This window comes from Kogia breviceps, chromosome 12 (genome assembly GCF_026419965.1).
Source record: "Kogia breviceps isolate mKogBre1 chromosome 12, mKogBre1 haplotype 1, whole genome shotgun sequence".
Classification (NCBI taxonomy): Eukaryota; Metazoa; Chordata; class Mammalia; order Artiodactyla; family Physeteridae; genus Kogia; species Kogia breviceps.
In genome coordinates this window covers 33,397,207-33,418,636 of record NC_081321.1, presented here as the reverse complement: position 1 = coordinate 33,418,636, position 21,430 = coordinate 33,397,207, and the positions used below count along the sequence as shown (strand labels likewise).

At 41.4% G+C, this 21,430-nt stretch overlaps 1 protein-coding gene and 1 non-coding gene across 4 annotated transcripts in view; both read left to right on the top strand.

Annotated features, from left to right (window-relative positions):
• Positions 1 to 21,430, top strand: part of PRICKLE1 (prickle planar cell polarity protein 1) — a 109,371-nt gene that overhangs the window by 24,028 nt on the left and 63,913 nt on the right. The gene's annotated exons all lie outside the window — the stretch shown is intronic.
• TRNAH-GUG (transfer RNA histidin (anticodon GUG)) lies at positions 12,773 to 12,845 on the top strand. The gene has a single exon. It is a non-coding gene; the product is annotated as a tRNA-His (tRNA).

Genomic DNA, 21,430 nt, shown 5'->3' with positions numbered 1-21,430 from the left:
TGTCTGAGGCTTATCTGGTTCTAATCTTGTCTGGCAATGTGACAAATGCCTCAGGGAAGTGGGAAGGATATAACCTGTCTTCAGAGATTTATAGCATTTCAGGCATCACAAATCCTGGAAGACATTTTTGTTCTTTTGGGGGGTAGGATTCTATTATTTTTTATATTATTAACACAAGTTAGTGATATCATTACTGGTTTTCAGAACTGCCAATGGTACATGTGTTTCTTGCATGAAGGTGGTGCTTGGAACCTGCCAAGATTAAGGGAAATTTTTTCCAGAATCAGATGCACATCCATTCTTGCCTACCGTTCCTTGTGAACAGTAGTGGCCATGTGTGAAGTGACTGTCCAGGGTTGGGGCTACTGCCTTCAGCCACGGCAAAGCACAGATGTAACTAAATAACTGCCTAGTCCAGAATTAACAAAAGCTTGCCTTTAATGGAAAATTGGATCCCTTATTCTCTCTCTCCCACACCCTGTCTCTGGCATTATTTCCACATTCTTCAACAAATAGTCTCAGACAATAGAAATGGTATAAATAAGTTTGAATACTGAGTTCAGAGACTTAAGAATATCTAAATGTTGAATGATTTCCCATTTTATCTGTGATATTTAAAAATGTATATCTCCACTTTGTTTGAAGAACTTTTTCCTATTTATTTCTTGTCCAACGTATGTAGAACTGATGGTTGGCACATTAATTTTGTGACGCAGTGTTCAGGGGGCATGGATACAGTTGTTTTGCTTGCCAATGATTTGTGTATCGTGTAACACCTTCAGCACAGGCTCCAGACTTTGCACCTGGATTGTACTTCCCCCGCTGTGAGAATGTGGTAAAAACCTGTTTAATTGTGGTCAGTCAAATCAGGTAAAATCAATACTGGAGCCAAGGGCAGGTCGGGAGCCTATATATCTAAGGCAAGAGACACCAGGATGTTTCCCTTCACAAGGAAAGTCTTAAGTAGGTTTTATTTTGGTACATTTTAATTAGGAAGGAGCATTTAAGCATCTTGACATCAAAATAACTCTTCTAAATAAAAGACCTCTGATGGCTAAATGGATTATATAGGTTAACATTATTTTCTAAAAGCCACCAGGAAAGAGAGTGGCTGTTGAAATGAGAGATGATATTAGTGACAAAGAAGAAAAAGTGATTTCTTTGAAGGAGTTTCAGTGCATGTCTAGCACTTCACATAGGCCTGATCTCATTGTCCTTTGATTTTCTTTGCTTTCAAACTACTTACTGCTCCCAATTTCTCAGTTTTCTACAGATATTTACCCTCTACATTGCAACGTAAAAGCTAGGACATCTCACAAATGAAAAAAGACGTGTAAAATAAATCATTCAATTCAGTACGCCTGGTTAAATGTCAGATTAAAAAAAAAATCCTGCCTATTTGGTAGCTCTTTGACTGCCTAAGAAAATTAACTAATTCAATATACTTGTACTTCCAAGAGTATCTTCTGCCTTCTCAGTTTAGCTTCCCTTGGCTGTGGCTTATACCATATCAACCGTATACATCAGCTCTGGCACCTCTATGGGAAAAAGAAGTTCTTTAAGAGAATATAAGGTCAGGACTTCCCTGGTGGTGCAGTGGTTGAGAGTCCGCCTGCCGATGCAGGGGACGCGGGTTCGTGCCCCGGTCCGGGAAGATCCCACATGCCGCGGAGCGGCTGGGCCCGTGAGCCATGGCCGCTGAGCCTGCGCGTCTGGAGCCTGTGCTCCGCAGCGGGAGAGGCCACAACAGTGAGAGGCCCGCGTACCGCAAAAAAAAAAATAAAAATAAAAAAATAAAAGAATATAAGGTCATGGGACCTCCCTGGTGGTCCAGTGGTTAGGACTCTGTGCTTCCACTGCAGGAGGCCAAGGTTCGATCCCTGGTCAGGAAAATAAGATCCCACATGCCGCATGGCACAGCCACAAAAATAAAAGGGTCGTAAAAGCGAAGAAATAGCACTTTATTACTTTCTGTAAGAAGACTTTTAAAACAGAGCATTTCTTTGTAGCTTAGTGACCCAAAGGCAAAAGAGATGCTTGTCCAGTGAGCCTGTGGTCCAGCGCCCACTCCCATCTGGCATCTGCTGGTCCCGGGAGAGCCGCTGGGGACCCAGACAAGCCGCGTCCTGTTGGAGACCTTCACCGCATTTTCCACAACAGCATCGGAATTTTCCTAAGGCACTTTCACATCTGGAATTTTAAAGAAAGTTTGCCCTGCAATAAAATGGTAGTAAATCTTAGGAAACATTGTGCTGTTTTTGTTTTAATTAACCTGGCATTTCTCTCGTAAACCATTAACAAATTATTGGTTGTTCCCTCCCTTTTTCACCCTTAATGGTAATAATGGACAAAGAGAAGAATTATGAAATGCTCTTTTGTACTTTACTTTTGAATTAAGGTGGCATAAGTGTTTCCCAGAATATCTTTCCATTTCTAACACAGGAATATGTGTGCACTAAAGTGTAAATATTACATTTTATTTATGCAAAATAGCATTACTTTATTATGAAGATGTAGCATTTTTATGATTAGACAAGATTGAAACACATTTCTAATGGGTGGCTCGTGTGTGACATGCCTTTATCCAGTCTTTAGAGACACTGTCTTACTTGGAAGCCTGATTTGGAGGCTGTCACCACTACAGTATGCCAGTTACGAAGCATGTAAAGTATCTCTCTAAAAGCCAATGTTAATGACTCCAGCTTGCTATTAGAATAGTTTAATCAAATTCTGAAAGTGACAGTTTCTTATTTTAAAATGTCAAAGCTGTTCAGTTTTTGATTGAAAAAATTGTGATGATTTTAGAATAAGTATTTTAATGTGTGTGAGGAACCTTTTTTATATAGAGAGAAAAACTTTGCATGGTTACATAAAGCAGTCATGAAACCTAGAATTTTGATTTGCCAGTTTTATAAAAACAAAATGACTCCCACAGAAAGCTCAGAATTGTAATAACTCAAGTATTCCATGTGTCACAGGTGACATAAGGACAGATCCAGCCCTTCCAATCCCTAAAGCATCTTTTAAGTAAACATGGGCATCTTTAAAAATAAAGCATTTGCAGAAAGGAAGAGAGGGTGTTGTGTGAATAGGTGATATAAAATCTGGAGTTCCATTTGCTATTTTGATTATTGACTTGCCCCTCATTTCTAAGGGTAGCATATGTGGGGGTCAGGGAGTTGCTAACTGTGGCTACTCTCCTGCTCTGATATAATGAGAGACCTGAACTGCATGAGCCTGCAAGTTTGGTTAGAACCTGAAATGCATTTTCCAAGGTCATCAAACAAGGTGACCAGTCACAGTTGGCTTGCATCCTTCATTTGTCCCTTCCTTCATCCATTTAACAAACAGTAATTGAGTTGCTCCTCAGGCCAGGCACTGTCCCAGGCCAGCTCACAAAAGGTTAAAGCAGAATGAATATGTGTTGAATAAACTGGCTTTATTTATAGAGCATTCACTGTTGTCTTGAGCCCTCCCCAAGGCTTAGCTCTTTGCAGCTCAGACGAGCTATTTACTGTGGCTGAGTGGCACCCAGCAGTCACCACTCTGGTAGCAATTAGTGGCCTGTTCTTGGTCTGTGTCCTATACTGGACCACCAGCTTTTTGATGATGGCAGGGCAGTGTCTCCTTCTAGCCTGGGTGCCTGGCACATTGTAGGTGCTCTGCAATATTTGCTGAGCAAACTTCTGCATTATCCATTTAAATCCTCCTTTGAAACTCATAATGGAGTTATGTGTAGAAACTGGGAGGTCAGGATTGACTGTATAGACTTCTTGACTAATTGTAGAAGTCATCTGTTCAGTCATTTAATAAAGATTTATTGAGGTCCTACTTTGTGCCAGACCCTGTCTCTGTATAAGTGTCAAGATGGGAGAGCTCAGACCTGGAGCCACACTGTGCTTGTTTGAATCCCGGCTGCCACACTTGCTTGGCTGGCAGATCTCAAGCAGGTCATTTAACCTCTTCTGTAGAGTGGGGGTAATAATAGTCCCTCCACTGTAGGGTGTTGTAGGGATGAAATGAATTGCTTTACAGCCAGTGCTTAGGTCCTGTGTGGGTAGTAGTTATTACTGTTGGTGGTTATTAGAAAGCGCAAAGATGAGCATGATGTGAGATGAAGCTGGAAAGGTCAGAGGACTGCATCTCCCAGTTTGGGGCCTCATCCTCCACCCTAGGAAGCCATCAAAACCTTCAAGCTGGGGCACGGTGGTGGTGGTGGTGAAGTCTGTAGCGTTTTGCCTCTGTCGAGGCCAGAGAACCTCCTTCAGTGAATTCAACAGGCACTTGCTTAAGGCACCCTTGTAAGTGGCCACTTGAACCTAATCAATAGGGCTTTATGTCTGAACCACAGAAAAGAATATGCATTGTATTCAGGAACTAAGTGGGGTGGTAAATGTTTGCTTACCTTCAAAGTGGAATTAAGAGGTACATAATATTACAGACCTACCTTCAGGCTATTTGTAAAGAAAATCAAATTTGGTGATTAAATGCTGAAAGGTGTAATTCTTTTAACTTTCTGGGTTCCCTAGAATAATGAAAGGTTTATATGCGCTAGGAATAAGAGTAAGGTTGCTAATTCTGAGTAACCATGTAACATACAAAGAAAATGCTGTATAGGAATAATGGTTATTCTAGAAGGATCCTAGAAGGATGATTTTTAAAAGCTCTTCTTGAATAAGTAAGCTTTATTTCTTATTGTTAAAATATTTAGACTCGTATAACTTACAACTACTCATGTGTCACATTACAAAATTATGTGTTAGACCATAAAAAAACATGAGAAAAAATTTAACCCTGAACTCTTGTGTTATTTGAAACTTGAAAATAACGTTGGAAATAATTATTTTTGTACATTCTTATTTTAAAAATTAATTATATGTATGTAGTAATCAGTACGTATGTTGTGAAAGATTTTCAATTTTGGAGGTGGGGATAAGAAAAGGAAAGCAAAGAAACATTGCTAAACTGATTTTATACTCCCACAGAAAGATTATTGTTTTCCACATATTTAAACAAAATAATATTATTTAAACACCCCCAAAATATTTGGGCTAAGTTTATTCTGTTTTCCTTTATAATCTAAAAGAATTTGTGTATTCTAAAGGAGTTTGAAAAGTTTTTTTAAAGCTGCCCACACAAAGCAATACTTTTAAGCGGGCCATCCCCTCCAACTGTCCGTATTGCACTACCTAGTATGGTACTCTTGGTTAAAAAAAAGGTCTAGGTCCATTCCCTGTGATTCAGACTAGAGAAATTTTCATATTAATACCCATTATTGCCCAGTGCCTTAGGGAAAGAGTTGATGAAGGGAACTTGAACCTGGGTTTTAGGGGGAAAGTTCCATATTTTAAAACCTCCACCTCGAACAGGACTTGGATTTGTTGACATTAATAAATGCATTCCCTTGCTTCTCTTGGGTTTAGCTAAAAGTCTTTTTTGAACTGGAAGCTTCCCATTTTAGTAGGCATTTGCCTTGCTTCCTGGGATACTTTTGCTGTCTTACAGGTTTCATTCATATTTCCTCCACTGAATAATTTGTGAACTGTTAACGGGTCTAAAAGGGAAATACAGAAGTCATCTCCCACCTTTGGAACATCTTAGTCCAGACTCCTTTTTAAAGGATTATTAGGAAATAAATTTCCATAGTTTTCTTGGAAATAGTGTCTTTCTCCAACCACAATTCTGGTCATTTTTATACTATTTAATTCTAAAAGTTTCCATTTAAAAATTGAGTTATTTTACTTTTTTCTGGCTCGTTCATTTTATTTTCTAATTTCTTTACAGTAAGAATGATAGGTACTGTGTAGGGGGCACTTAATACATGCAAGGCTTACATGCATTATCTCTTTTAATCTTTACAATGATAAGCAAAATGAATTCAGTTCTAAGGCCCATTGTAGTATCAGCTTATTTAATGCTTACATAACTTGATGAGTTTTTGTTTGTTTGTTTGTTTGTTTTTTGCTGTATGCGGGCCTCTCACCGTTGTGGCCTCTCCCGTTGTGGAGCACAGGCTCCGGATGCACAGGCTCAGCGGCCATGGCTCATGGGCCCAGCCGCTCTGAGGCATGTGTCCCCTGCATCGGCAGGCGGGCTCTCAACCACTGCACCACCAGGGAAGCCCGATGAGTATTTTTATTATCACCACTTTTCAAAGGAGGAAACTGAGGCAGACATTCATGATTTGCCCCAGGTCACCTAGGGTAAGTGGCAGCACGGGGAAGGCACCCTGGTCCCTCTGACTCTAGAACCCATATGTCTTTTGATAACATAATACAATGGACATATTTGTTTGAAACTTTTTTTAAAAAGAAGATGAGGGTGGCATACAAATATTCATATTGTGAAACACCTCTTTGCCAAAAGATTTGTTGTGTTTACTCAACTTTAAAACACAGTCTTTATGTACGTTTCTGATACAAAGGCTGCTTGTGGTACCACCCACAGCTACCTCAGCCCAACTCTTTCAACTTCCTCCCTGGATTCCTTTTCAAAAGAAGAGAGAGGATGCCTTCTTTCTGGCCATGATGCCCCTGGCAGGGGTGATCCCTCGGGAATCTTGATGATTCCTAAGACTTTCCTGCTAGTTTCTACCATAAGACTGGCCATAATGATAATAAGAATAAAAATGACAAAGATAACTCATATTTGTGGGCATTTTCTCTGCTCCAGGGCCCTGGACTAAGCGCTTTTCATACATTATCTTTTTTGATTTTCACAGCCCTCTATGGTAGATACTATTATTTTCTCCATTTTACAGAAATAGAAAATAAGGTGTTACGACATTAAGTAACTTTCTTAAATGTATACAGGTAGTGAATGACTAATGGAAATTTCAATCAGTGTCTGTCATACTTTGCAAAAACCCATCTTCTTAACCTCTCTGCTGTTCTGTAGGTTAAGGACCATAGTAATAACTAGTTAAACATTGTAGAGCCAAAGTGGGGTTTTTTGGTGGGCTGGAGTGGTGAGGATTAGCTGTTTCTTAGCAACTGGTTTTAAAAATTCAAAATCCTTTGTTACATTGGTTAAAAACTGGATGGTCTTTGCCTGTGAAGTTAACTGGACTCTAACAGTGGAGGCATACAAAAGCAGACAGTCAGCTGGCTTCTTCTGGGAAGGGAAGATGTCCAAATAAACATCTCCTCCTCCCTTGGGCCACACACACACAGAAGAAACTGGCTTGGAGCTCTTGGCCCAACGTATGTGTTTCTCTTTCCTCTATTCTCCTCCTGCTTTATTTATTTGCCACCATTCAGAGATGGCACCCTTATTCTTTACAGGTGGATCAATATTTACAGCCATTCAGAGGAGACGTTGGCTCTTCCCGTTTTGTAGGCTGCCGTGTAACAAAAGCTGCCTGTTTTTCCTCACATCTGGTAGCAGAACTGCAGTTAGAAGTAGCAGGATCTTTGAGAGATGGCCAGTTCAAAGGAATTTTGTTTGGAGCACTCAGCCATTTTCCTGTTTGCTAAGAGAGGGAAATATCCCTCCAAACACAGGCATGAGACCCAGAGGCAGGTATGTGGTTCAGAGTGGACATTTATTTCTCATCTTTATTTTTTTCTCATGATCACCTCAACATTCTGATGTGTGATCACAACCATCTGTACAATTATAGCTATTTAACCTACCATAAGTTTAAAATTGAAGGTTGCATAGGTGCATATTAACAAGGGGGGTGCTGATAAATTTTAAAAACCCAGCATTTTTAAATTAATGAATGTGATTGGCTTTAATTATTAAAAAAAAAATACGTATGTCTAGCAGACTTCCTCAGTAAGATGCTGACTACAGCACGTTTCCTCAAATAATTGCAGAGCTCAGCTTTATCATTAAGCAGATGGTTTCTATTAATTCCCAAGGAAAGTAAATGATTGCAATTAGCCAAATACTCAAAACTTGAGGATTTTAGAGTTGAGTCCTGCGATTTCCAGCATGAGTCTGTGTGTCACCCTTTTCTTCAAGGGATGCAAAGACAATTTCATAACACCTCCCATTTTATAGGGGGGCTTTGAATGTAATTTTGAGAGTTCTCAAAGCTAAGTTGGTGCTAAATCTCTGTTGCCTGGCTGCTTCTAAATTTTTGTGGTATTTTTGTTGTTTTGGTAGTAGAGAAGGGGTTGAAAATATTCTAGTTAAATTTGAGTACCAGCAGGGTAGAAGAGAGTTCCAAAATCCTGTAAATTCAGGTAGTACCATAGAGGTCATTTCTTTTAAACAAATTGCTCCTTTGCTTCCTTGCCCTGTTGTACAACATGCGTGAGTCTATTTCATTGGCTTGACAGTTTCACAGAAAAGATAAACTGTTGGAGAATATCCCCATGCAAGTCCACCCCACCTCCAATTGAATAGACTAATGTTTGCAGTGGATTTCTTCAGACTTGTTGATTTTAACCAAATAATATTGATACCTCTCTTTTTCATTTTAAAGTTAGTCATTTGCTCAACAAAGTTTTGTTTGGCTGGGCGCTGTGTGCAGGATGCTAGAGCTGGAAGGAAAAAAGTTTTTTTGTTCCTGATTTCAAGGAGCTTACAAAGCAGGTGCAAAGACAGACATTGTAAATTGTCACAGTTCTAGGATATACATGGACAGGGAGCATCTCAGCACATGGGCAGGTGTCAGGAAAGAATCAGCAGAGAAAGGACTTGAGCTAAGGCTAGAAGGATGAATAGAAATGTTCCAAGTTGTCAGCACAGTGGGAGGGGAGAGTGTTTGCAACGCGGGGGAGGCCCCAAAGCAGGGTGGGTTCCGGGACCTCTCAGGTAATTAGATGTTGCCAGGATGCAAATTTCAAGGAAAGAGTGTTGGAAGCTCAGGTCTGACTGGTGGGCTGGGGCCAGTCTGCCTTGCTGAAAAGGAGTTGAGATTTTTATCCTGCAAGTGATACACTTTGTGGCAGCAGTCTGGAGAATATATAGATTATAGGAGGTGAGACCAGACTGGGGAGATAGTGACCCATCCATTAAAAGAGTCTAAGGAAGAGACAGAAGTCCATGGGGACTTTCAGGTTTCTGGTTTAGGCCACTGTTGAGAGGAGGCATGCATATCCTATGAGATAGACTGTGGAAGTCTCACGCCAAATCCGGGGACCTTCTGAGACTCTGGTTTGCAGCTTTATCATTAGTTTAAATTGTAGATGGGGGTTGGATAGGCCAGCACATTCTTTCCATCTGAAATAATGACCTTCCTCTTCCCCACCTCCTCTCTGGAAAACTGACCTTCAGGGCCCAGCTCAAATTCCCCCTCCTCTTTGACCATGCCTCCTGAAAGGGAGCCAGCCCTTACTCCTTGGACCTCATTATTCTGGACCCTTTATTCACCACTTAGCTTAGACGGTCTTGTGTAGTTAGCTATTCCGGTGTGCGTGACTGCTGTGTACTCCTAGATGGACTGTCCTTGGGGGAGGACCCTGGATTGGCCTTTTTGTCGCCTATCTTACGCTTGTGCTTAGAAAGCACGAATACGTATTTTTCTGTTAATATATTAGGGAGAGGTAAAGATAGAGGATATTTTTTCTACTACATATACTGTGAAATTTAACCTCGATTTTCTTCTCTCATCAATTAAAGTTGTCAGTTATAAATATTGCTGCCTTCATTCGGTACATAATACTGTTCATCAGAGAACCTTGAAAGTAGGTTTATCCAGTTCCTGGTTTTTAATCTGAATTGTTCTAATAACGGTAGCTCATACTTTCTGAGCCTCACACATTTTATCCCATTTGGTTTTTAAAAATAACATTGTGAATTAGGTGTATTATTTTCTCCCTTTGGCAGATGGGGAAGCTGGCCCTCAGAGAAGAGAAGTAACCTATCCTGAGACACACAGGTGTCTACAAGGCCCCAACTCCACACCCTGGGGTTTTGTCTGTTGCATTGTGCTACTGGGCTCTTGTGTGTCTATTACATTACATAACTGCCCGCTTACTTCCTGGGTAGCTGTTGTTAGCCTCTGTTAGAAATGGTTAAAACTATCTGGCTCCCAATCCCTTGCTCTTTTGACCACTGTGCACCTCTTCCTTTTATCAGCACTTGCTAGGAAGATGCCTCAGGTGGAGGTTTGAAAGTAGCTCATTCTAAGAGCCTCCTCATTCTGAGATCCCGTGTTATAAAAGCTAGACATATAAGGGAAATAATATTACAGGGGGTAGAAATTATTCCAGCTACAGAAAATCATTTCAAATCTGCTCCAGATTGCTCCTGTTAGTAATAATACGTGAATACTTGGAGGCTGCAGCTAATTACAAAAAAAAAAAAAAAAAAACAAGAACAAAACCTCAGGGTCTATTTTGTCAGAACTGTTAACAAGTAATCAAAATGGCTGGTTTCAATTTCTTTCTTTCTTTTCTCTTCTTGAAAAATAGTTGAAATGCAGTGAAAGTGAAAGGCCCAAAGACACACAACAACTGAAACACAGAGATAGAGTTCTTGGGAAATTTACAAAGCTACATAATTCAGCCAGTAAATTTAAGAGTTACAGTGCCTCGTTAGAAAATTTGATGCTGGTTGAAGTCAGCTTGAGAAATTCTCAAGTACTAAATGGAAGATTTGCCACTTTATTTTATTTTATTTTTGGCGGTACGTGGGCCTCTCACTGTTGTGGCCTCTCCCGCAGCGGAGCACAGGCTCCGGACGCTCAGGCGCAGCGGCCATGGCTCACGGGCTTAGTTGCTCTGCGGCATGTGGGATCTTCCCGGACCAGGGCACGAACCCGTGTCCCCTGCATCGGCAGGCGGATTCTCAACCGCTGCGCCACCAGGGAAGCCCAAGATTTGCCACTTTAAAGGGTTCCAAGTAGAGAAGAATATTTAATTCTTTCATCAGTTTGCCTCAGATAGTCCCGAAAGCTAGATAATACAAAGAGGCAGCAGCAAGTCAGGTGAAAAATTCCTTCCATTGTATGAATCTGTTTTCATTTAACTTTTATTAATGTCTACTACACCTGTTTTATCTTTGTATAACATAATTTTGTCTGTGATTGATTATCTGTCCATTTCAAATTTATGTGTACTGTGATTTAATTAACTTTACCCTTAAGCAATGTGTTTTGAGACATATTAATGAGGTGGGAGTCTTTTCAGAGTATTCATGACTTATACTGTTTTTTTTTTTGGCTTAGCATCAAACTTTGAAATTCTTTGAGGCAAAGGGCTGAATTCTGAGCCTGCATGACTCCAGGGAAGGTCTCCCATATATTTTCAAGCATGTTTGCTCATCATTGTTTAGAAAAGATTACTTTCTCACATCTAAAGTAAGAAAGTCGAGATTTCTTTCTCTACTGCCAATTAAGAATTTACTTGAAAAATAGTCCTTGGGCTGCAGAGATGTTTTTACTGAGTCCTTTAAATTAGTTTCATGACATTGCTCTTTTAAAAATATTTTCATGTGTTGAATTTTAATGTTTTCTAAGAACGTACTAAAACAAAATACAAATAACCAACTTAATGTATGTGATTTGGGGAGATTAGGTATTCCTCCTACATTCTGCTCAGTGCATACTTGCTGTGAGGAACTGCAGAATGCATCTTGGCTTTATGCAGTTGGATACCCATGTCATTCATCCAGTGACATTCAACAGGATTTTGAAGACCCACTAAACATGTGCCAGTTGTTGTCAGAATTCAGTGTGGTCACCTTAGGAGTTCACGTTCACTTTTCCTCCAAAGCCAGTAGTAGGAAAAGCAGCTAATCCTCATCTACTGTAAGAGGAAGTCAGAGATAATGACTAAAATTTTTAAATTAAGTATAATAGTTCTACATATTATTTAGAAATATGGAAGTAAGTAGTGGAAGAAGTAACTACAAGAGTTAAAAGTGGTTGGCTCTGTTGGCCAAGAGTGGCCAAATGACTACTGTTTCTGTTGTGAGCCTTTTAGCGCTGTTTTGCTTTTAGAAAGTGTCTGTGTGTGTATATAAATCTTTGATCAAATAGACATTTTCAAAAGCATAACTAATTTTACCAGATGGTTAGCATTGTTCTTAGAGTTTGGGGTAGAGATTGAATTCTGTCCATATCCTGATGGAACTCCCCTGTCCTGCAAAAGGTAAGGCCCACCATCTTTACTTGGCAGGTGGAGGAAAAGGCCTGAACCTGCGGTTGGGTCCATGAATGTAACACTGGGAGGGGGGAGTAGGGCTCACCAGATTCCCAACCCAAATAATGAATGTTGCAGGAGGATTTTAATTGGTAAAACATGATAGATTTACAAACATAACATAAAAAGTAGCTACAGAAATTGAGAAATTGTTGAAGCATGGCATATCTACATAGTACCAAAAAAATTATGTATACTAACGATTGACAAAAACAAAACAAAGTAAAACAAAACCCACTTTTAAAATGGAGAAATATGGTGCTCACCAACTAATCAGAGTGATCACTCTGAAATTCAGTAACAGTGGGGCAATCTTATATGTTTCTTGATGTGAAACAGTAGGAAGCAAGATGAGCAATGTGAAACAAACATACCACCACCAGTGAAATCTTCTTTCCAAGAATGCAATCAAACCTGACACAGGTTACAGGAAATAGAGGGGCTAGCAGGATATGTTAAAAGATGATATAAGGAAGCAACCAAATCCAGAATGTGGCCCTTCTAGAAGACAACAGTTGTGATGCTTCAGAAAGCCAGTGTGATTTAAAGAAATGATGGGGACACTATTCTAGTCTAAAAGGTCTAAAGAGACCTAGTGACCAAACGCAGCGTGCCACTTTGTTCGGATCCTGGTTCGGTGAGGAAAAAGCTGCTATTAAACCATTTTAGGGAATTCCCTGGTGGTCCAGTGGTTAGGACCCTGCACTGTGACTGCTGAGGGCCCAGGTTCAACCCCTGGTCTGGGAACTAAGATCCCGCAAGCCAAGTGGCACAGCCAAAAAAAAAAAAAAAAAAAAAAAAGAAATTGAAAACTTTGAATAGAGATTAAATATTTGATGGTATTATGAAAAATTATATAAAAACCCTAGTTTTATAACCCTACTTGCTTTGACAGTGTAGAAAATAAAACCAAAGGCCACAAGAACCTCACCTTGGTGAAATCTAGGGCTGCCACAGCTGAGTTCTCAGAGCTTCCCTCCCCCCAGTCCTTTTCTCGCCCTCTGCCCACAGAATGACATGGATGGAGTTCCTACCTCTGCCGCGTTGCTGGTTTTCCTGGGCCTGCCATCTTCCCCTCAGACCTTCATTTCTTGACAAGGTAAAATAGCTGTAGCAACCTCAGGAGGACCATGGTCAAGTGAGTTCTGTCATGACCTTGTAGATGGGACAGTGCTATGCACATGTGCAGTGTCAAGCCTGTTTCTCTTCCTTGCTCCAGGCGCCCCCCTGCCCCGCACCCTATGACTAGAGGGGGCCTGGATTCTGTTACTGCCTAGCACTGTCATAAACATCTTAGATGGGAATGCGTCCACCGCCCTCCCTTCAGAGAAAGGTCACCCTGATGCAGGGAGGGTGCTCATCAGACCCCTTCTCACCTGACTGTGCTGATTGATACACAAGCCCTTTCTTTGGCTGATGATGGGAGCTTGGCCAGCCCAAGCGATTGTTACTGGGACCACTGTCTCTTGTCCCTGATGAGGAGAACGGTTCTTGTTCTTTCTCAGTCAGTTCTGCGCTCAATAAGAAAAGAGAGGAGTTGACATGATTCTTGTGTAGGCAACAACCAGACTAGATACTGAAGGACAAAAACAGTCCTCTGTGTGAACTAAGTCAAATTTTTCCCCTATGCAATATAAATTATGTATTTGTCTACTTCTCCTTTGTTCTGAGCTACTTGGACCTCAACTTCAGCAACGCCATGACTGAAAGTTTTCTTCTAGAGGAGTGTATCTAATGTCACTTACTCAATCTGGATATTGATACTATATTTATTGAGATTGTACTTCAGTGTCTTTGAATCATTTTCTCTCTGAATAGGGGCTATAGAGCATTTCCAGGTGAGCAGATAACATACTTGTTTTGAAAAAACAAATTCCCCAATACATCTTTTATTTCTCTCATAAATAGATATTTTTTTATATTCTAAGGGAAGATTTCTAGATACAAACACAAAGTAAGAGGTCTTAAAGGAGCTTGATGAAAGTGAAGGAAAATATTTCATGGCCACTGAGCTATGATATTATCCCTTTCAGATCTAGTAGAAATAATTAAGGTTCATTTAAAGCTTACTGTGTGCTACATGCTTATTTACTGTGTCAAGTGCCATATGATCAGTATTGCATTAAATGCTCCCAGCAAATCTATTCTCATTCCCATTTTACAGATGAAGAAACTGAGTCTTAAAGAGATAGCTAGTTTTCCTAAGGCTGACATGATGAGGAGGTTGAGTGGAGAATTTGTATGCAGCCAGTAACTCCAGATTCAAACTGTCAACCGTCATACTGCTGCCATCTTCCTGCCAGAGAGCAGTCTTCTCTCCTCGTAGGGGGAAAAATGCTCATTTAGTTACCCTCCCCAAAATGAAGTGGGAGTTTGAGGAATCTTAGCACAAACTTTTATTGGCTTAGGTTGTGTAGCATAAATAAATTTATTGATTTAACTCTTGAAACATTTCCATCTTTTAATGTGTCCAAGGTCTTAAACAAAACCAGGGAGGTTCATGACATACTCACAGTGTAATTCCTGATTATCTTGATGAGGTGGGATGATTTTGTGTTGTACTCATTGCAGTTGATTTTCTTACACTGGCTCAAATGCCAACTGGAAGAGATATCAGATAGTCTTCTCTGGGACATTGGATTGTAATTAAAGGGCTCTTCTGTTCCACTGCTTCTTTTACTTTCTCTGAAGTCCAAAATCAAAACCAGAACTCTAGCATACTTGACATTTCTTTCAGTCTTGTGCATTAATAAAACTTTTTTTTTCTTGTTGCTTTATAAGGAATACATTTAGAAAGGCACAAAGGACTCATTTCTTTAAAAGCTTAATGCAGAAATATGTGACTTTTAGATACAAAAGTGATTGAATTCTTAAACTTAATGCAAAGTTCTTAATTAATAACTGACTACATATAGTAATCACTGAAATTTCTAGGAAAATGGAAATTGCTGATGGAAAACTATGATAAGAATTATAGAAGTGCCTGCTCATACCAAGACAGCTGTCAGCTGTCCCATTAAGAAAGGGTGCTCTGTGTTTCCAGGCTAGGAAATAAGGCCACAGTAATTTAAAGACACAGATAAAATTTCTGATTGTATTATTTTTGTAAATATTTTAATCATTTTCTAATTTTAGAGAGAACTTGGATATTCAGTTGTACTTTCAGGAGACTATTTAGCATCCATTCAGCTATCAAATATACCTTATATATTTTTTCTCAACTATTTAAAAATTATTTTAAATATGTATGCTTTAGTAAAATTCACAATTCATTTTAAAGCCATTAAATACAATTAATTCCTATATGTTTTCTTGAAGTTGACATAGTACAGCTACCAGTGTCTTACTTTTGGGAAATCAAAGGCAATGAATGGTTAGATCAAAGACCTGGTGTCTTTTAAAAAGAAAAAGAGGGAATTTCCTGGCGGTCCAGTGGCTAGGAGGACTCCGTGCTCTCACTGTTGAGGGTCTGGGTTCAGTCCCTGGTCAGGGAACTAAGATCCCACAAGACGTGCGGTGTGGCCAAAAAAAAAAAAAAAAAAAAGGAAAGAAACTGTTTATGTGTAGCACTGCAGTAACTTGCACCAAATATAATGCACTTATAGATAGGAAAACTTACTCCTGGTCTATCCCTATGCTGTGCAGTCATGATGAGGGATGGGAAGTATAAGATGTAGTGGTCTATCTTAAGCAGCTTAAAATCTCATGGGGCAGACAAAAACATCATACACACTAAACTGTTAGGACACTAACTCTTGCAGTATTAACTGCAGTATTGAACCAGAACCCTGACACTCCGTACTCCCAAGTGTGGTCCTCAGACCCAGGGCAGTTCTGTGGACGGAAGCTTATGGGGACTGTATAATGTCAGGCCCCATCCTGACCTATACTGTATCAGCATCAGCATTTGTACATGATCCCCACAGATTGAGGACTCTGCCTGTTAAAGTTCGAGAAGTGCTGAGCTGGAATAACGCAAGCAGTGTGTTTTAGACCCTACAGCACTGTCCAATGAACTTTCTGCAATGATGGAAATAGTCTCTTTTCTTTGCTGCCCGATACAAGAGCCACTAGCTTATATGGCTGTTGAGCGCTTGAAATGGAGGTAGTGCAGCTGAGGAACTGAATTTTTAATTCTAAATTTAAACTTAAATAGCCACATGGGGCTAGTGGCTACCATATTGGATGGTGCAGGAGAAGAAAGCACTGGATGAAAAACCAAGAGATTTAATACTTGTTTCAGCACTAATGATATGGACCACCTTGGGGAAGTACCCTTAACTTACTTTGCCTCGGGTTTGTCATCTGTAGATGATGGGTTGAATTAGATGATCTTAAAGGTTTTTTGTGTTTGTTTTTTTTGTTGTTGGTGGTTTTTTTTTTTTTTTTTTGCGATACGCAGTCCTCTCACTGTTGTGGCCTCTCCCATTGCAGAGCACAGGCTCCGGACGCGCAGGCTCAGTGGCCATGGCTCACGGGCCCAGCTGCTCCGCGGCATGTGGGATCTTCCCAGACCGGGGCACGAACCCGTGTCCCCTGCATCGGCAGGCGGACTCTAAACCACTGCGCCACCAGGGAAGACCTTTTTTTATTTTTTTTTATTTTTTATTACTGTTACAAGACTGCTTTTGTTGAAAGAACGCTTCTTTGAACAACTGAGTCTTGACATGGACATGCCATTTTTAAGAGTATATCCTGGGCAGAGTCAATAAAGTAGGAAGGAAAGATGGATTTATCTCCACGAAGGAGGAGAGCATAGTTTGGTACTCAGTACATACAAAATATTCAGAAAATGTCTTGTTCCTGCTTTATCCCTAAAGCCTAGATCACTGTCTGATACACAGTAAACACTCACTGTAAATTTGTTGCATAAGTGAATCAATGTGATGGTTAAATGACTGCTCAAATCATCAGAGTTGGTATTTAAGTCTGTTTGACTTGGTCTATTATTACTGGGTTTTGGTTTTTGTTCCTTGGTGCATTTATTCAAGAATAGTCTCGGGCTTCCCTGGTGGCGCAGTGGTTGAGAATCCGCCTGCCGATGCAGGCGACACGGGTTCGTGCCCCGGTCCGGGAAGATCCCACATGCCGCGGAGCGACTGGGCCCGTAAGCCATGGCCGCTGAGCCTGCGCGTCCGGAGCCTGTGCTCCGCAATGGGAGAGGCCACAACAGTGAGAGGCCCGCATACCGGAAAAAAAAAAAAAAAAAAGAATAGTCTCCCCTCAGGTCCCAGTTAACACAAAACAGATACTTCAGGAGGCGTATTTGTGTTGAGTGAGGCATTTTAATTTAGCAACACCCAAATGGGATCTTTATGTTGAGATCTTGTAAATATAAGACTGGAGAAGAACGAAAATAACTCTTTAGGTGGACTACATGTAGTTTTTCCAAACAGTTAATTTAAGAGCATTCACTTCCACTAAATATGAATTAAATCTGTGATTTGGGCATGAAACTTAATGAGTCTTCATAGCAAGTAGGGTGAAAAACCTACACATCTGCACAGCAAGTTGGGAAGAGGCCCCGTTTGAAGGCTGGACACAAAGGAATGTAGGAACCCAGAAGCCAGGTGCTCTTGGTAAGTTCTGGGACCCTGGATCCTGCTTTTGGCAGAGCAGTTCATGTCCCGCCTCACTGAGGAGGGAGCCGGATGTAGAATTGCTCAGGGAAATACAGTAATTGGTCAGGAGGAGAGATGAGCTACTGAGAGCTATGGTGGTAAAGGCCAGAAAAGTCTTGCAGGGTTCATGTCCTTTTGTAGCAGCTGGAGGCATTTTTCACCTTGGCTCTTTGTGGTGTCCCCCCTGACGTTCTGCGCTCAGTTCCTAGATTGATCTCTTTCTTTAGCAACTTTATTTCTGGAAACAGACCAGAGTTCACTTAGATTCCTGCAGTTCTGGTTCTAACTAAGCCTTTCTGCCCATAGCTGCTGCTGCTACCAGGGCTGGTCTCTCATCTTCCAGGTCTCCCTGTCTTTTGGCCTCTGTACTTTCGAGCCTTTCATTATAGAGTTCAGTAGACAATGTTTATGTCTAGACCAGAGAACCAAGACTTTCTTTTTAATCAGGTGCTGTTTTTACTGCACTGTGTTCAGTTTGTAGGTCAATTACGATGTAGGCATGCTCACCTGTGCTTCCTTCCTTTCCCCTCTGGAGTAGCTATGAGCTCCAAGGGGCAAAGGGACCGTGTCTTGTTCATCAACATATTTCTGCGCCCAGCGCGGAGTCTGGCACACCTCAGGCAGCCGGGAACTCTTTCTTGACTGCTGGCTGTTTGCACCTGCATCTCACAGTTGTGCTTTTCCACTCGGTTGGCCGCCTGACGCCAAGGAGGAGGAGCAGGTTTCCTGCAACCTGCATCTAAGTGTCTGCTTTCTCAGTGGTCATATAATGGCCACTTTTCTGCCATTTTGGCTAACACTGGCCTTACTCTGGCCCTCATTTCTCTCCAGTCTGCTCTGACTCTAATCCACACTAGGTCTTTTTTGGTTGAAAAATCCAACTCACAATGGCTTCTCAGAGAAAGAGAGCTTGTTGGTATACTCAGCTGGAGAGTCTAGGAGTAAACCTTGCTTCTAGTTTGTTTGAATCCTGTGCTCAGGGATTCATAAGGACTCTTACCTCTTCATCTCCAGGCACGTTTTTCTCCTTACTGGCTTCATTCTCAGGCAGTATCGTCCAATATGGAGGCAGTGTGCACACCAGCATCTGTGACCTTACATCTTTCTCAGTCATTCGGGAAAGTCCCAGATCGAGCTCATATGCCATCAGTCATATACCATCTCTGAGCCTGAAACTGGCCAAGCGAATGAAGTGTTCCAGTTGCCTAGGTGTGAAGAGTCACATGCTCAGCCCTCAAGCCAGGGGTAGGGTCTGCCCTACCAAAGCCACTGTAGACTGAGAGTAGGGGAGGGAGAGCTGCCCAAAGAAAATAGTTTTTACTAGGAAAAAAAATGAAAATAACGTGTCAGGAGGACAACACCTGCAAGTATCTACTGTAGCGTGCTACATATATTTTTCTTTGTCCTTCCTCTGTGGTTTAGACATGAGTGAATCTGGTCTTTCCTGTCCATAAGGTAGGTTTCTCCTTCTAGGAACAGAAATCTCAGTTTCTTTGTTTTTTTCCAGTATCCTCTTTCCCAAAACTCTGCCTTTGCCCATAACTCTGGTGACAACGGATCCGGGTGCAAAACTTGGAAGGAGAGGCAGGTCATCCGAGAGGATGCTGTGTCAGCAGACCCCTGCCCTGCCCTCTGCAAGGTCCTGTGACCTCAGACAAGGTTCTAACCTCACAGGTTCTTCATCTTCCCCATCTCAAAGGGCTGCTGTGAGGAATTAGCCCATGACTGTGTGTAAAGCTCTTAGCGTGTGCCTGGCTTGTCAAAAACGCTTCTATTTTACCTATTGCTGTCGTTGTTAATACGAGTAATGACCATGCTTATACACTGGCCCCTCCGCTAGACTCCCACGGGCTGCAGTGGCTCCAGCCTTCCTGCACTGCCTAACCCTAACCCGGCCAAGCCTGGATTCCTGAATTCACCTGGGCTCCCATCCACCCGGGGCTGGGACACGCACATCTTCAGGAAGGCACTTCCTCCCGCTTTTTCCCTCTCCATCCGTCAGGCCTCAGCATCAGTGGGTTTGTCCTTTGTCATTGGAGACGGCTTTCCTGGCCACCACCCTGCTCCTGCCCCAAGCCCCAGTCTATTATCTTCTTCCATAGCACTCTCTTCTTTTCCCTTATTTTCCTTACCACCATTTAAAGTTATTTTTGGGGCTTCCCTGGTGGCGCAGTGGTTGAGAGTCCGCCTGCCCATGCAGGGGACACGGGTTCTTGCCCCGGTCCGGGAAGATCCCACGTGCCGCGGAGCGGCTGGGCCCGTGAGCCATGGCCGCTGAGCCTGCACGTCCAGAGTCTGTGCTCTGCAGCGGGAGAGGCCACAACAGTGAGAGGCCCACGTACCGCAAAAAAGTTTAAAAAATAAAGTTATTTTTGTATTTTTATGTTTTTGTGTCTTTCTCGTAGCTGATCAATAAGCCCCACTTTAATGCAGTAAGTAGGAGCTCAGTAAATATTTATCAGTAAAATAATGTCAGACGTTTTCTGGACGTCCTTAAGGGTCACAGGAATTTTGTTGAGGATAAAATGAGGACTGCCAGAGAGCTAGACAGTGCAGAGCTCATGATGGGGAATATTGAGAAGAGATGGTTGAAGAGGAAGTATAGGCTGGTTTGCCTTAAGAGCCTTTGGTGTGGGGTTTGGGGGGGGGTGGGCTGCAGTGATGAAGAGGGTCAGCAGAGTAGGCTTCTGCTGCTTGAAGGTGGACGCCGAGCATGCAACAGTCATTTTAGTTTAGTCTCACTTTTTCAAAGTGGATTTTGTCTGTATTTAGCATCTTTGACAATTGTATATATTTTCTCTCTTTTGTGTGTGTGGTTTGGCGGTACGAGGACGTGTGGGTCACATTGCCTATTTATTATACAATTTCCCGAGTACCTTGAATGGAAACTTTATAAATAATGGCTATTTATGAGTTTTTGTTTTTCAGTCCGCGGGCCTCTCGCCGCTGTGGCCTCTCCCGTTGCGGAGCACAGGCTCCGGACGCGCAAGCTCAGCGGCCACGGCTCACGGGCCCAGCCGCTCCGCGGCACGTGGGATCTTCCCGAACCGGGGCACGAACTCGTGTCCCCTGCATCGGCAGGCGGACTCTCAACCACTGTGCCACCAGGGAAGCCCTATTTATGATTTTTGTTTAGACTTAAAATGGTTATTTAACAGGCAATGAAATAATTCTCTTGCAGTTCTTATACTGTAAGCACACACACTACATTTAGGGGGCAAATGTTAGTAGGGCTTATGCTCAAAATATAAATCTTGTACATAGTGGTGAATTATTCTCTAAGGACAATGAAATTTGTATTCACTTGTATGAAATACAAAATAAATACAGTTACTTTTCAGGGATCAAATTCTTAGAAAGAGTTGAATGGCTAAGGTCATCACAAATCTAATCAGTGCTGATTGGAGCATGTTAACAGAATCGTTTCTTAAATTCAAAATAATACAGGTTTATTTTCAAACATTTAGAAGATACAGAAGAGAAAAAAGAAAACAAGAAAATAACTATAATCCTGCTTCCTAGAATAATACTGTGAGCATTTCAGCATATACCCTCCTATGCTTTTTTCTCCTGTTCATAAATTTTTAAAACATACGATTAGAATCATACTATAGATATGTCATATAATCTGTTTTAAAATTTTCATACATTATTAACTACCTTCTAGATCTAAATATTGTCTGTAACTGCACTGTTCAGTACTGTCACCAC